Raw genomic sequence first — 13,350 nt, forward strand, 5'->3', positions numbered from 1 at the left:
TTAATAATATGCCGGACGGCTTTCTTTTGTAGTGCTTTTAAACTATGAATGTTTGTTTGCGATGTCGTACCCCACACTAGATTACAATAGTTAACATGTGGAACGAAGAGACTGTTATATAACAACAGCTTTATTTTAGAAGGCAGCATGTGTCGTAATCGGCAAATTATACCACATGTTCTTGCCAGGCTGGACATAATACGTTCTACGTGTGCATCCCAAATTAAATGTTTGTCGAAAATCACTCCTAACGTTTTTACATTATCGACTAGTTCTATCCTTTCTACGCCGAGATAAAGAGCAGAGTTACAGATTACGTGCTTTTGCGGAGGTGTAAACAGTATAGCCTTAGTTTTATTCGTATTAATCGCTAAGGAATTTGAGTTACTCCACTTTTGTAATAAGTTTAGAGTCGTGTTTGCTAAAGCTATCAGATGTACAATGTCAAATGAACGAAAAAAAAAGGCTAGTATCATCGGCGTAGATTACGAACTGTGCATCTTTACTGATATTTGTGATATCATTAATATAAAGATTAAATAAAATAGGTCCAAGTACACTTCCCTGGGGAACACCTTGTGTTAATGTTCTTAGTGATGAAAGTTTCGATCCAATAGCGATGCACTGTTTTCTGTGTTGAAGATATGATTGCAAAAGTTTAAGGGGGATCCCACGAAAGCCGTAATGTTGTAATTTTACAAATAGGGTTTCGTAGTTAATAGAGTCGAAGGCTTTGGAAAAATCTATGAAAATGCCTAGTGTTAACAATTTACTCTCGAAATTATTTAGGATTATTTCTTTTTGCATTAGCAGAGCAAGCTCTGTAGACATCCCATGCCGGAAACCAAACTGCATATCTGATAAGATACTGTGCTTATCACAAAATGACGTAATCCTCTTGCAAATGATTTTTTCTAGGCCCTTCGAAATCACAGGAAGTACAGATACTGGCCTATAATTTGTTAACTCGTTCTTGTTTCCGGACTTAAATAAAACGATCACTTTTGCGTGCTGCATTTTCTCAGGAAAGACGCCACTGGATAAGCAAAGATTAAAAATGTGAGTAAGCGCTTGCAACAAAAGGTCTAGCACAAATTTAATGGGCCTAATCTCAAGTCCATTTATATCGCGCGATGTGCTGTTCTTTAACGACGTAAATGCCAAGTATACCTCTTCTGGTGTTGTAGGTTTGAAAAAGGCAGTGTGGCTGTTTGGTTCTCTTAGAAAGGAAGTCACGTTTACATCATGCGTGCTTGAGATTAATGACGTGAAGTGTTTGTTAAACTTGCCAGCTAATTCTTCACCATTAATTGCTTTATTATCAACTATTAGCTCTAACTCCTGCTGTTTACGAGATTCAGGTAGTAGTAGTTTATTTATTTCGCGCCACACGACATCGCGCCGAGTTCCCGCTCTATTAAAGACATGTTGAAAATGTTTGTTCTTAGCGTTCCTCAGAAATTTATTCACAAAGTTTCGGTACTTTTTAAAAGAAGTGAAGTCCGCGGATTCTCGAGTGTTCTCAAACTTTGCATACAGCATATTTTTTTCGCGGATCATTCTGAGGCATTCATCTGTAAGCCATGGCTTCCTAATTTTTTTCGACCTTTTGACTTTTTTACACGGAAAACAGTATTCGTAAACGTTCAGAAGTGTACGCATGAATATGTTGTAAGCTTCATCTGCTTCTGTGCAATGAAGCACAGAGCTGAAATTTATTTTTTCGATTTCTGTACGAAATGATTTTAGAGTCTTCAGATTAATAACTTGGACCAGAAATGACTCAGAATGATGCGAGCTCCTAGACGCATGATTCACTTTACAGAACATGTACACTGGCGAATGGTCACCTATGTTTCCTGCAATTACACCCGACTGTACACAACCATCTGCGCTATTTGTGATAAACAAGTCAAGCAAGCTCTCGGAGTTAGCACAAGTGCGTGTGGGTGCTGTAATTACGTTTCTGCAGCCGAATGAATCGAGGATAATGCGCAGTCTGCGTGACTTCGGCGTACTTAGTAAAAGGTTAATATTCAAATCACCACCGATGATAAGTCGTAGGTCATTTGTACACACAAAACACCAACAACCCTTCCAAAAATGCGAAAAAACTCTCAATGTCACCACCAGGGGGACAATACACAACAGTGAAAACACACCTGTGCGATTCCAGACTTAGCACTTCATAGTCTAGTGTCATTGCAGAGTAACTTGGAAGCGTGCTACAAGAAATTTTTTCAGATACAAGCTGTAATACACCCCCACCACACCTATCAGAACGATTCAAAAAGAAAGTCTGAAAACCGGGCATACGAAATACCTCCTCATTTGTTCTATACCATGTTTCCGTAATCATGACATTGTCAAACTGAAATGGGAAATCACCGAGAAGCGCAGTCAACTCGTCGTGTTTATGCCTAGCCGACTGCGCGTTACAATGAAAAAATGAAAGATAACTATGTGAACTTGGTTTGGTGACGTCTCTTGGTGCAATCATTGCCATGGTGCAGATAAGATAAGGGGTCTGATCAAACAATCCTTAGGCGAACGAACCTACTCGCGCATCTTTTCGACATCTGCCTCACAGCCAATCCGGATTACGTTAGATGTTTCCGTTTTCCGTGCAAATATTTTACCACCCTTTACCCAAACAAAACGCCAGTTTAGTTCCCTCTTCTTAGCAATGGTCACACCAAGAAGTTTCTTTAGCTGCGGACAGAGATGCTCATTTAGAAATATTGCTTGCCTCTTGTCAAAACCCAAGTCTTTAGAATTGATTCTAGCCTTTCGTGCCTTTTCAATAACGTTGTCACGCTTTGCACGTTGGTTGAAAACAACCACAATGCTCTGCTCTGTGTCGGCTTTTCGCGTAGCGACGCGATGGCAAATCTCGATGTCTTGCTCCTTAATCGGTTCACCCAGTGCATCACCGACTTTGCCTAACACATCAATAAGGTTTTCAGTCTGCTCATGCGGAATTCCTTTAATTTCGACATTTTTGTTTCTAGAATATTGGTCTTGAGCAGTGACCTTGAGAGACGTTTCATGCAGTTGCTTCTTTAGTGTTTCGACTTCTTGCGTAAGCACCTGTTGTGATGCTTTGAGTGCCACGTTTTCCGTTTTCACCTCAGCGCACTCCTGCCTCAGTGTTTCGAACGCTTTGTTAATGAACTCAAGACTACTTTTGAGCTCTCTTATTTCCTTGCGCAGATCGCGCCCTAGATTTGATAGTTCAGTTGACATAGTGAAAAAGCAGTCACAGTTTGACAAGATTCACTACGCTAAAAAAAGGAAAAGTAACAGTGGTTTGGCAACAGAGGCAGGGTGCAAACAATTCGAAAAACTTGCACTATGAAATAAAGTTTCAAACCTGGGAAGTCAAGCAGAAAAATGTCAGACGTATGTTCCTTGCGCTGCCTCTGTTGCCAAATGGTGTGTTGTCGATGCCGGCGTTCTTTTATCCCAAGCTCAGTAGTGACGACAAGGTCTACGTGACCCAGCCAGGTCCAGCAAAAACAGCCGATGACCGGACGGTGCGGCTGTACCCACTTGCGTTGTGGCCACGCTGCGCTTATCTTCAGTAACAGCTTGATCTGGACACGCCTGGGAAGTCAAGCAGAAAAATGTCAGACGTATGTTCCTTGCGCTGCCTCTGTTGCCAAATGGTGTGTTGTCGATGCCGGCGTTCTTTTATCCCAAGTTCAGTAGTGACGACAAGGTCCACGTGACCCAGCAAGGTCCAGCAAAAAACAGCCGATGACCGGACGGTGCGGCTGTACCCACTTGCGTTGTGGCCACGCTGCGCTTATCTTCAGTAACAGCTTGATCTGGACACGCCTGGGAAGTCAAGCAGAAAAATGTCAGACGTATGTTCCTTGCGCTGCCTCTGTTGCCAAATGGTGTGTTGTCGATGCCGGCGTTCTTTTATCCCAAGCTCAGTAGTGACGACAAGGTCCACGTGACCCAGCAAGGTCCAGCAAAAACAGCCGATGACCGGACGGTGCGGCTGTACCCACTTGCGTTGTGGCCACGCTGCGCTTATCTTCAGTAACAGCTTGATCTGGACACGCCTGGGAAGTCAAGCAGAAAAATGTCAGACGTATGTTCCTTGCGCTGCCTCTGTTGCCTCTCAGCCATACAAGAGGTAAAACAGGGAAAAGCCAGCAGTTTCAAGACGGGAAGAGTTGTACGCAAAGGTAATGTAAGGTAGAGCCAGGTCCCAGTCACGGTGGTCGGCTGAAACGTATTTAGATAGCATGTCTGTAAGGGTGCGGTTCAAACGTTCAGTGAGGCCGTTCGTTTGTGGGTGGTAGGAGGTGGTAATTTTGTGCTGTATTGAGCAGGCACGCATGATGTCGTCAATGATTTTGGACAAAAACGTACGGCCACGGTCGGTGAGCATTTGACGCGGAGCACCATGCCTCAAAATAATATGGTGTAGGAGGAAGTCCGCAACATCAGTAGCGCAACTGGTCGGAAGAGCGCGTGTTATGGCGTAGCGGGTCGCGTAGTCCGCAGCGACGGCAACCCACTTGTTTCCTGATGTAGATTCCGGAAATGGGCCGAGAAGGTCTAAGCCGACACGATGGAAGGGCTCGGCAGGGATGTCGAGCGGCTGCAGGTAACCAGCAGGGAGCTGGGAAGGCTACTTGCATCGTTGGCAAAGCTCACAAGCGGCGACGTAACGCCGTACGGAACGTGCAAGGCCCGGTCAGAAAAAACGGTGACGTACTCGGTCATAGGTTCGAGATACGCCAAGGTGTCCTGCCATTGGAGCGTCATGAAGCTCTTCTAGAACGGTTGAGCGGAGGTGTTTAGGTACGACAAGTAGGAACTCAGAGCCGTCCGGATGAAGGTTACGACGGTATTCGCGACTCCAGCCATTCATGCGACACCTAGCGGCGAGCGCCGGAAACCTCGTACGGAGGTCGGAGCGTCGGAGCAGACGCTCCGTGCGTAGCCTTCTCACTGCGAGAGGTGCGCGCCACCATCAACGAAACTCCGCACAGCCGTGGAATCCGCCTTTTTTCACGGCGCTACGGCGCATGCGCCCTGCCCTGGCGGATTCGTCGCGAAACGTTTTGGTATGGTCGCGCGCGCGGCCGTGCGGCCCCGTCTCGGGGAAACGTCCCCCGAAAAAAAAAATGCGCTCGCACGCGCTCTACTGCAAGTGCAAACTCGTGCTGTGTACCTCGTTGAAACCTCACTGGTAGCTCGACGTCGGTGAGGTACCGAAAACGTGCGTAGCGTAAGACTGCAACTTCACTTTTAACAGAAAGCGGTGAGGGCTTCGTCTAGACTGCACAGGGAACTACGTAGTTGCCGCCTTGCATTGATGGCTGTAATAGCAAATTTATCGATAAACCCCTGCGTTACACTTGGACGACACTTAAAAACACGTGGCTGACGAAGACTTCTTGCAGCGTCGGTCCTCCCTTGCTGGTAGTGGCAGCGTGTGCCCGACTTCACGTACTCGTTCAAGGCGCGGTAACACTGGGTCGATACGAGACCGACAAGACGCGCCCGCCTACGATTGACCGACCATTCAGCACTGTGCGCTGAGACCATTTTATCATACCAGGCCTACAAGACGTAACCGACGAGCGCGAATTGTCGTACTGCGACGGGCTTTCTTGTCGACGGCACCGATAAAATCAGCGTGCCGACCATCGTTCGAACGAACCCCGCGCGATCGGCCGTCGAACCGATAACGCGATAGCCGCAACGGCTTCGTTAGTATATATAAACAATCGCGCTCAAAGTGAGTCGAGACATGCCTACGAAGTTGAAATGCACAATATTCGACCCTCTCAGTCCGTGCACATAGGTTTGAGCCAATGTTGATCCTGTTCAGCGAAGGTTAGGCCTGGCATCGTCGAGTTCGCGCACCCGCTACCGGCGGACCGGTACTGAAAAGTAAGCAAGTTATAATGAAGGAAACTGCTTTTATAGACCAATTCTAGCCTTAGCGATTTGAAATAAACTGCCCTTCGCTTCGATCGCCGCGTACGCAATAAGCTGCAAGCGGGGACACAGCGCTGTGCCCAATGCCTGTGCCAACATCTGTACGTCACCGTTCCCGTAGTCTGCCGGTCGTATTCGCAACGTAGATAGGTGGGTTTTTACGTGTTGGCATGCTCACACATTTCTTAATTCCTGAGATGTAGTACTCTTTATCTCTGCGTCAAACCCGAAACAAGAGACGGTACATTCGGCACAGCAGCATAAACAGCCGCTTCGCTCAGTTATATACCAACGGTGTCCGCGATGGCATCCGCGTTTTTGCAGGAGAACAACACGGCCTTTAAATGAGCGCTTATGCGAGCACAGTTTGCTCTAATAATGCTTTATGACACGTGAAAACTAACTATCGCGAAGGTAAAGAAAAGCGAGAATCAGTAAAAAAATTAACAGCCCGATATTTGTAATTGGATCACAGCCGCCATTGTTTAAGTGGCTCAGCCGCTCATACTGACTCGTCTCACGATGGAACAACGCGGCTCATATGAGCAGATATGTGTGTTTTATTCTACGTTTTGACATTCTTTCATATCAGCGCCTTTCCCCCATTTTTTGACGCTAACAACGATCTGTGGCTGTAGATGCCGATGTAACCAATTAAGTGCATCGCTTTGCTAAATCCGACGCGGAAGGCTGCGCACTCGAAAACATCTTATTTATGCGAAATCTCTAAAGAATATGTAAAAAGAATTACAAAAAAGCGAGGTGCAAGTGCAGGAGTTAGCGACAACAAACTACAAAGCAGCCGCGACGGCAGAGGGAACTCAGCGTGCCTTTATCGGCCGCACTATAAAAAAAAGAGCACACTCAGGCCTGCTCACCCTACATGTATATAGCTGGTGAGTGCTACATGGCTTCCAGGAACGACATGCTGCCCCGCAGAAGCCATTAATAATTATTCGCGATCCACGAAACGCACAACCGATGCGCACTTAACACGGGCGCAGGTTCACAAATCAACGAAAGCCCCAGCACCCTTCCAAAACGTTTCCAGCGGCGCGCGGCAGAGGGCACCACAGGAAAATGAAAAAGGCGGAAATGCGTTTTGCAGTTTTGCGGCGTCGAAGAGCCACGTGGATTGCGAATCATATCATAAGCTGCGACAACGGCAATTGTTATGTTCTTGACATCTTGCTCGAGAAAGTTTTCATTTTTTTTTTCAGGCGGGGGTCGGTTTGTTGTTTGTGTGAAGAGAACGCGATACTGTTGCTTGTACTATGTTTGCAGTAAAGCGCTACAGCGAACTTCAGGAAGTTTGCGTTAAGGTTGTTACTGCCATCGTGATAACGTTCAGCGTATGCGTGCTGCAACAAGCAGTTTCATGTGATAGCCGGAGTGGTAATGCAGTTTATGATGCAAATGTCGCCGCGGTACTCAAGCTTTCCTTCATTAGAGAGTTTTAGATTAGGGGGACGCAAGCGTAGGGGCCCGCTAGCGCTTGGGGCGGCGGTACTGCGCACGCGCAGACCGGTCTGCGCGTGCGCAGTACCGCCGCCCCAAGCGCTAGCGGGCCCCTACGCTTGCGTCCCCCTAATCTAAAACTCTCTATTAAAGCTGTTATATCGGATACATGCGGTGCACAACGTGGAACTACCGAGTATGGTACATCAGCGAAAATCGATCGTTACATCGGAGTTTCAGGTACTCCCGGGTAACGTCGGTAAATCGTTCTATGTAAGCACAACATGTACGCGCCAGCATGCAAAATAACTGTGGGGTGGCATAGCGGTACGCCTTCCTTGCGACCTGGACACGCTATCCGTGTAACTAGTGCAAATTAGTAGGTGCTCATTTGAAAATGCGTAATTATCAAAGCAATTGTATCTCTTATCAGTGTCTGAAGGAAACTTGACAGTTCTGAGGCGAACACAGTTCTGGCCACTTAAAGTGCAGGATACGTAAATTATAGAATAACATGAAAATTAATTAGATTCATAATGCAGTAGCTTAGTTAACATTAATTTACACAGAAACATTTGTTCTATTTCATTAGTTTACACAGCAGCCATAAGCGACATGTTCGTAGACAGCGGGGAGTAATCAATCATGGTCAGGCCACGCAGCACAAGCGGTACATGTACATGGTGTGCAAATGTGTTTTTGTTGTAGTAAGCAGATATTTCGGTTTCTTATTTATCGTATTGTTCTCTACGAGAGAAACAATGCGCCAACTACTGGAATAACTACAGCTAAGCGAAGCAACAGTCACGTTGCGCAAATCTTGAATGTAAAATAGATAACAGGAACGCAAAAGTAGCGAGAAAGGTTCGCCACAGATTCGTAGTGCATGCTCGCGATAAAGTGCAAAGCTTGATTTCAGCTTCGCTTGCTCTCTGGACTGAAAAGAGCGTGCAGAGTTTGCGCCTTCGCCGAACGAAAATGTGTTAAGGCAACAACAATGAGCAAGTGCGCGCCGGCTGCGCATTTATCCGCATGTACAGCGGCAACAGCTGATCGAGCAAGTCGGTGCGCTGCTGCGGGCCATGTTAAACGTACCAAACTGAGCAGGTTAATTGTAATATTTCGGCAATCCTGGCGAGGCCAGCGTGACGTATCCAACTTCGCCGGCCGCTGTCTCGCACGCTCGAAACACCGGACTATCTATCCGCGCCTTAACAGTGACTCAAAGCAGCAGAAACGTGCTTGTACTTTTCCGACCATCCAACAGTGCACGAGTACTTCGGTTCCACGACCAATGGGTTCAAGAATACATTGGTAATTTTCATGAGAATCTCGCGCGGGTCCGCTGTCACGCCAGATGTTTGCACACATCGTGCGACCACTTCAGCCTCATTACCCACTGTGCCTCTCTCAGATCGGCTAAAATGATTTGGTCGGCGTAAGCTACTCGCTTTCCTTCCACAAAACAGCGCAAACCGGCATCACACTGCACGAAAATCATCAAACTACTGTGTACTGTACATCAAACACAGCGGTTTCGGCGACGCGGGGACCTCCGTATAACCGCCATGTTGCACAGTGTAGCCAGACGCGGCCAATTTTCGTAGCGCCCCTGCAGTTCATTTGAGTTCCGAATAGAGTACCGTCGCGGAGGACGAAGAGGCGTAGAGTAGCATCGGCCGGAGCGTGTTCAAAACGGTCGATGAGTGCTCTGATGTAGGCATCACGACGTTGCTCGTCGGCGAAATTAAGGAGCTTGGACACTGAGAAAACGCAAGCAGCACTGTCAATATAGGAGGAGTCAGAGTCGTCAACAGGGTAACGCGACAAGCTGTCAGCGTCTTGGTGCAGGCGGCCAGACTTGTAGACCACGGAATAAGAAAACTCTTGTAGCCTCACAGCCCATCCACCAAGCCGGCCTGTAGGATCTTTTAGCGATGAGAGCCAGCAGAGGGCATGATGGTCCATGACTACGGAGAAAGGACGACCGTAAAGGTAAGGCCGGAACTTCGCAACTGCCCAGACTACAGCAAGGCATTCCCTTTTCGTAATGGAATAGTTGCGCTCCGATGGTGATAGGAGACGGCTTGCATAAGCAATAACGCGATCCTGGCCACCCTGACGCTGGGCTAAGACGGCACCCACGCCATGACCGCTGGCATCTGTACGCAATTCTGTAGGGGCATCAGGGTCGAAGTGGGCGAGAATGGGTGGGGAGGTGAGAAGAGTGACGAGACGAGAGAACGCGGTGGCTGCTGAAGTACCCCACGAAAATTGTATGCCTTTCTTCAACAGATTAGTGAGGGGTCTAGCAATTGCCGCAAAATCTTGAACAAAACGACGAAAGTACGAGCATAACCCAACAAAACTGCGAACATCTGCGGCTGTCTTCGGAACCGGGAAGTCTCGGACAGCGCGAGTTTTGTCGGGATCAGGCTGTACTCCGGAAGCGTCGACGAGATGGCCCAGAACCGTAATTTGGCGGCGGCCAAAACGACATTTGGACGAGTTGAGTTGCAGCTTCGCCTGTCAAAATACATCAAGTATAGTTAGACGCTCAAGGTGAGTGTCGAACGTTGGCGAGAAGACGATGACGTCGTCGAGGTAACAGAGACACGTGGACCATTTAAAACCCTGGAGCAAGGAGTCCATCATACGCTCAAAGGTGGCAGGGGCATTGCATAATCCAAACGGCATTACTTTAAATTGGTATAGGCCATCAGGCATTATGAACGCGGTTTTTTCTCTGTCCATATCGTCAACAGCAATCTGCCAGTATCCAGAGCAAAGATCAATACAAGAGAAATAGCTGGAACCATGAAGGCAGTCAAGGGCGTCGTCGATACGTGGGAGCGGGTAGACGTCATTCTTAGTAATTTTGTTCAAATGACGGTAGTCTACACAGAAGCGCCACGTGCCGTCCTTCTTTTTAACCAACACCACAGGTGACGCCCATAGAGGGACTCCAAGAAGGCTCAATGATGTTTTTATCTAGCATTTTGTTTACTTCATTTTTAATTACTCGGCGTTCCGTCGCAGGAAGTCGATATGGTCGTCGGTGAATGGGCGTAGCATCGCCAGTAGGAATCCTATGCTTGACCGCGAGCGTCTGGCCTAAAGGGCGATCGTCGAAGTCGAAAATATCTCGGTACGACGATAACACTTGGCAAAGGTCTTCAGTCTGCGCAGAGGACAGGTCTGTCGCAACCATTTTCTTTATGTTGGGATCGGCGCCCGAGGCTGGCGCGAGGGGCCCGCCATGTTCGGAAGAACCATCGGTTGATAAAGCCGCCACTTGATGGTCGCCGAGACAATCAAACTTGGCAAGGCAAATACCTTGCGGGAGAATTTGCTTTGCCAATCCAAAGTTAAAGATAGGCATTCGAGTGCAGTTGTCATTAATATAGTAAGAACACTGTGAGGCACGGTGACGTCATACTGTAGTGGAATGCCGGGCAGAGGAGTGACGAGGTACTCGCCATCAGGAACAGGTGGGGAAGACATCAGTTCAACATAAGCTAATGACTTTGGCGGCAGGCGAATAAAGCCGGTGGGGCGTAAGTGGCACTGGGGTGCATCACGAGGTTCTGCGAGGATCGGCAACTCAAGGCGAAGGAGTCAATAATAGCAGAATGCGCGGAGAGAAAATCGAGGCCGAGAATTAGGTCGTGGGGGCAATGAGCAAGCACGGTGAAGAGCACAGAAGTGTGGCGGCCGGCGATGCTGACACGGGCCGTACACATGCCGACGATAGGGACAGTACATCCATCCGCAACGCGGACGACGCGTGTCGACGCTGGGGTGAGGAGCTTTCTGAGTCGTCGTCGGAAGACAGCACTCATAATAGAAATATGGGCTCCGGTATCGATCAGTGCAGTGACACGATAGCCGCCAACGTCAACGTCAAGAAGGTTTTGGTTCGTAGGCAACGTGAGCAGAGGATTTGAGGGCAGGGTCGACAACGCAGCTTCACCTCCAGAAGCTACAGTGGCTAGTTTGCCGGCTGGATCCGGGAGGCGATGGGAGGCGAAGAAAAGCGGCGGGGTTGGGGTGAACGAGACTGATGGCGTCGAGGTGAGGGCGAGCGGCTGTAGCGAAGGTTCGGAGCTGGGGCATCAGCGGCAACGGGTTCATGGCGGGTAGCATAAGGAACAGTAGGTCGAAAGGTACAGGAATAAGCGTCGGCGTACGTCCGAGCAGGTGGTGGCCATCGGTTGCGGCAGTGACGAGCGACGTGGCCGATGCGACAGCAGTGGAAGCAGATCGGCCTGTCATCAGGGGTACGCCATTCGGACGGGTTGCGGTATGGAGCAGAAAATGACTGCCGGGGACGAGGAGGGCAGCTAGAGAACTGGTGACGCCCAAGAGACGAACCGCCAAGCCGACACCTTGCTCGCGCCAAAAGTCCAGACACACTTCATCGTCTTTCTCGCGGCGGCTCGTCTCTTGAGCATCTCTAGATGATATCGTAATAATATAATAGCATTTACTTGAGAGATCAAGCTGCCGCACAGAAATTACCCTGTGGCTACGAAGGACGAACATACCTCTAAACAGAAAAAAAAAGGAAAAGAAAAAGAAGGAGGAACACGGGAGTTGATTTTGACTATTTATCGTTTCTTTGATTCACTCTAGCATGATGATCGTTCCACTTAAAACATCGAGCAATAATACGTCTTTATAGCCGTTCAAACTTTTTTTCCCCTCTTAACTTTTACTAATTGTACCACTTGTGCGGAGGAACAATGAATTTCATTTCCATTATAACTTTTCCATTTTTCCACAAACAAACCTGTTTCATATGTTGCAGCTTGTAACAGAAAGCTTGTAGGGGAAGTGCAAGTATTTTTTTTTTTTTTTTTGTATATATTGCATTTGCAAATGTTCGAAACCGAAACACGGTAGACCCAGTCAGCTGAGGAACTACCATCGCCGCCGACGGCAGTGCCCTCTCCCGCCCTGGGTGTTGCCTGGGGCGCGCGACGCTCGTGTTTCCACTCTGCGTCCGCAGAACTGCTCGCGCGATGATTGAAGTGTCCCGTCATCAACCTTCGTGCAAGAGACGCAGGCCGGCAGGTGGTTATTTTTATGTGACCGTTTCCTGTCTATTTAACTTGTAGCTTGGCTCATCTTTCCGAAGGATGCCGAGAGGAAAAAGGGAAGCAGCAGTCCTACAATGGGTACGTCTCAAATCATTATTTTGTTTCGAAAGGGTTTTTTCGGCGCAGCGACCGATATTTGCTTGTCAGTCACATATTGCCTCTGTTAGATATTGACAGCCCGATTTGAAGTCTGCTTCACTGTTGGCTAGCTGTTTCGCTGCAGGAACAGTCGTCGCGTGTGTTTTGGTTGTTCTTTTACTTGGTCTAGCATGTTGGAAGCTAACGATTTAGGAACAGCTAGTTAAAAGATGATGACAACCCACAGGGGTGGCTTAGCGGCTGTCGTGTTGCGTTGCTAAGCACAAGGTCGCTGGATAGAATATCCTAGCCGCAGCGGCCACATTTCGATGGGGTCGAAATGCAAAAACCCCCGTTTCCCGCACATTGGGGCACGGTAAAGATCCCCTGGTTGTCGAAATTAATCCGGAGTGCTCCACTACGGCGTGTCTCATAATGAAATCGTAGTTTCGGCACGTAAAACCCCATAATTCAATGCAGTTGAAAGATGATTGATTTGTTGCTCTGGGTTGGCTAAGGTGTGTGCTACAGGGGCTAGAGTTACTGTATATGGCATATAGCATATACAGTAACTCTACTACAGACGGGCTTGGCGTGCCCAACCAAGCACGCCTGTAGTACACAGACATCGCAATTCTGTGTACTGCTGCTACAAGAATGTTCCACGGTACCTCCTTATGTACTACAAATACATGTTACATGATGTTGGATTTCGTGGGTTCTGCCAATGTCTTAACCTCAAATG

The sequence above is a fragment of the Dermacentor silvarum genome, chromosome 1, assembly GCF_013339745.2.
Source record: "Dermacentor silvarum isolate Dsil-2018 chromosome 1, BIME_Dsil_1.4, whole genome shotgun sequence".
Lineage (NCBI taxonomy): Eukaryota > Metazoa > Arthropoda > Arachnida > Ixodida > Ixodidae > Dermacentor > Dermacentor silvarum.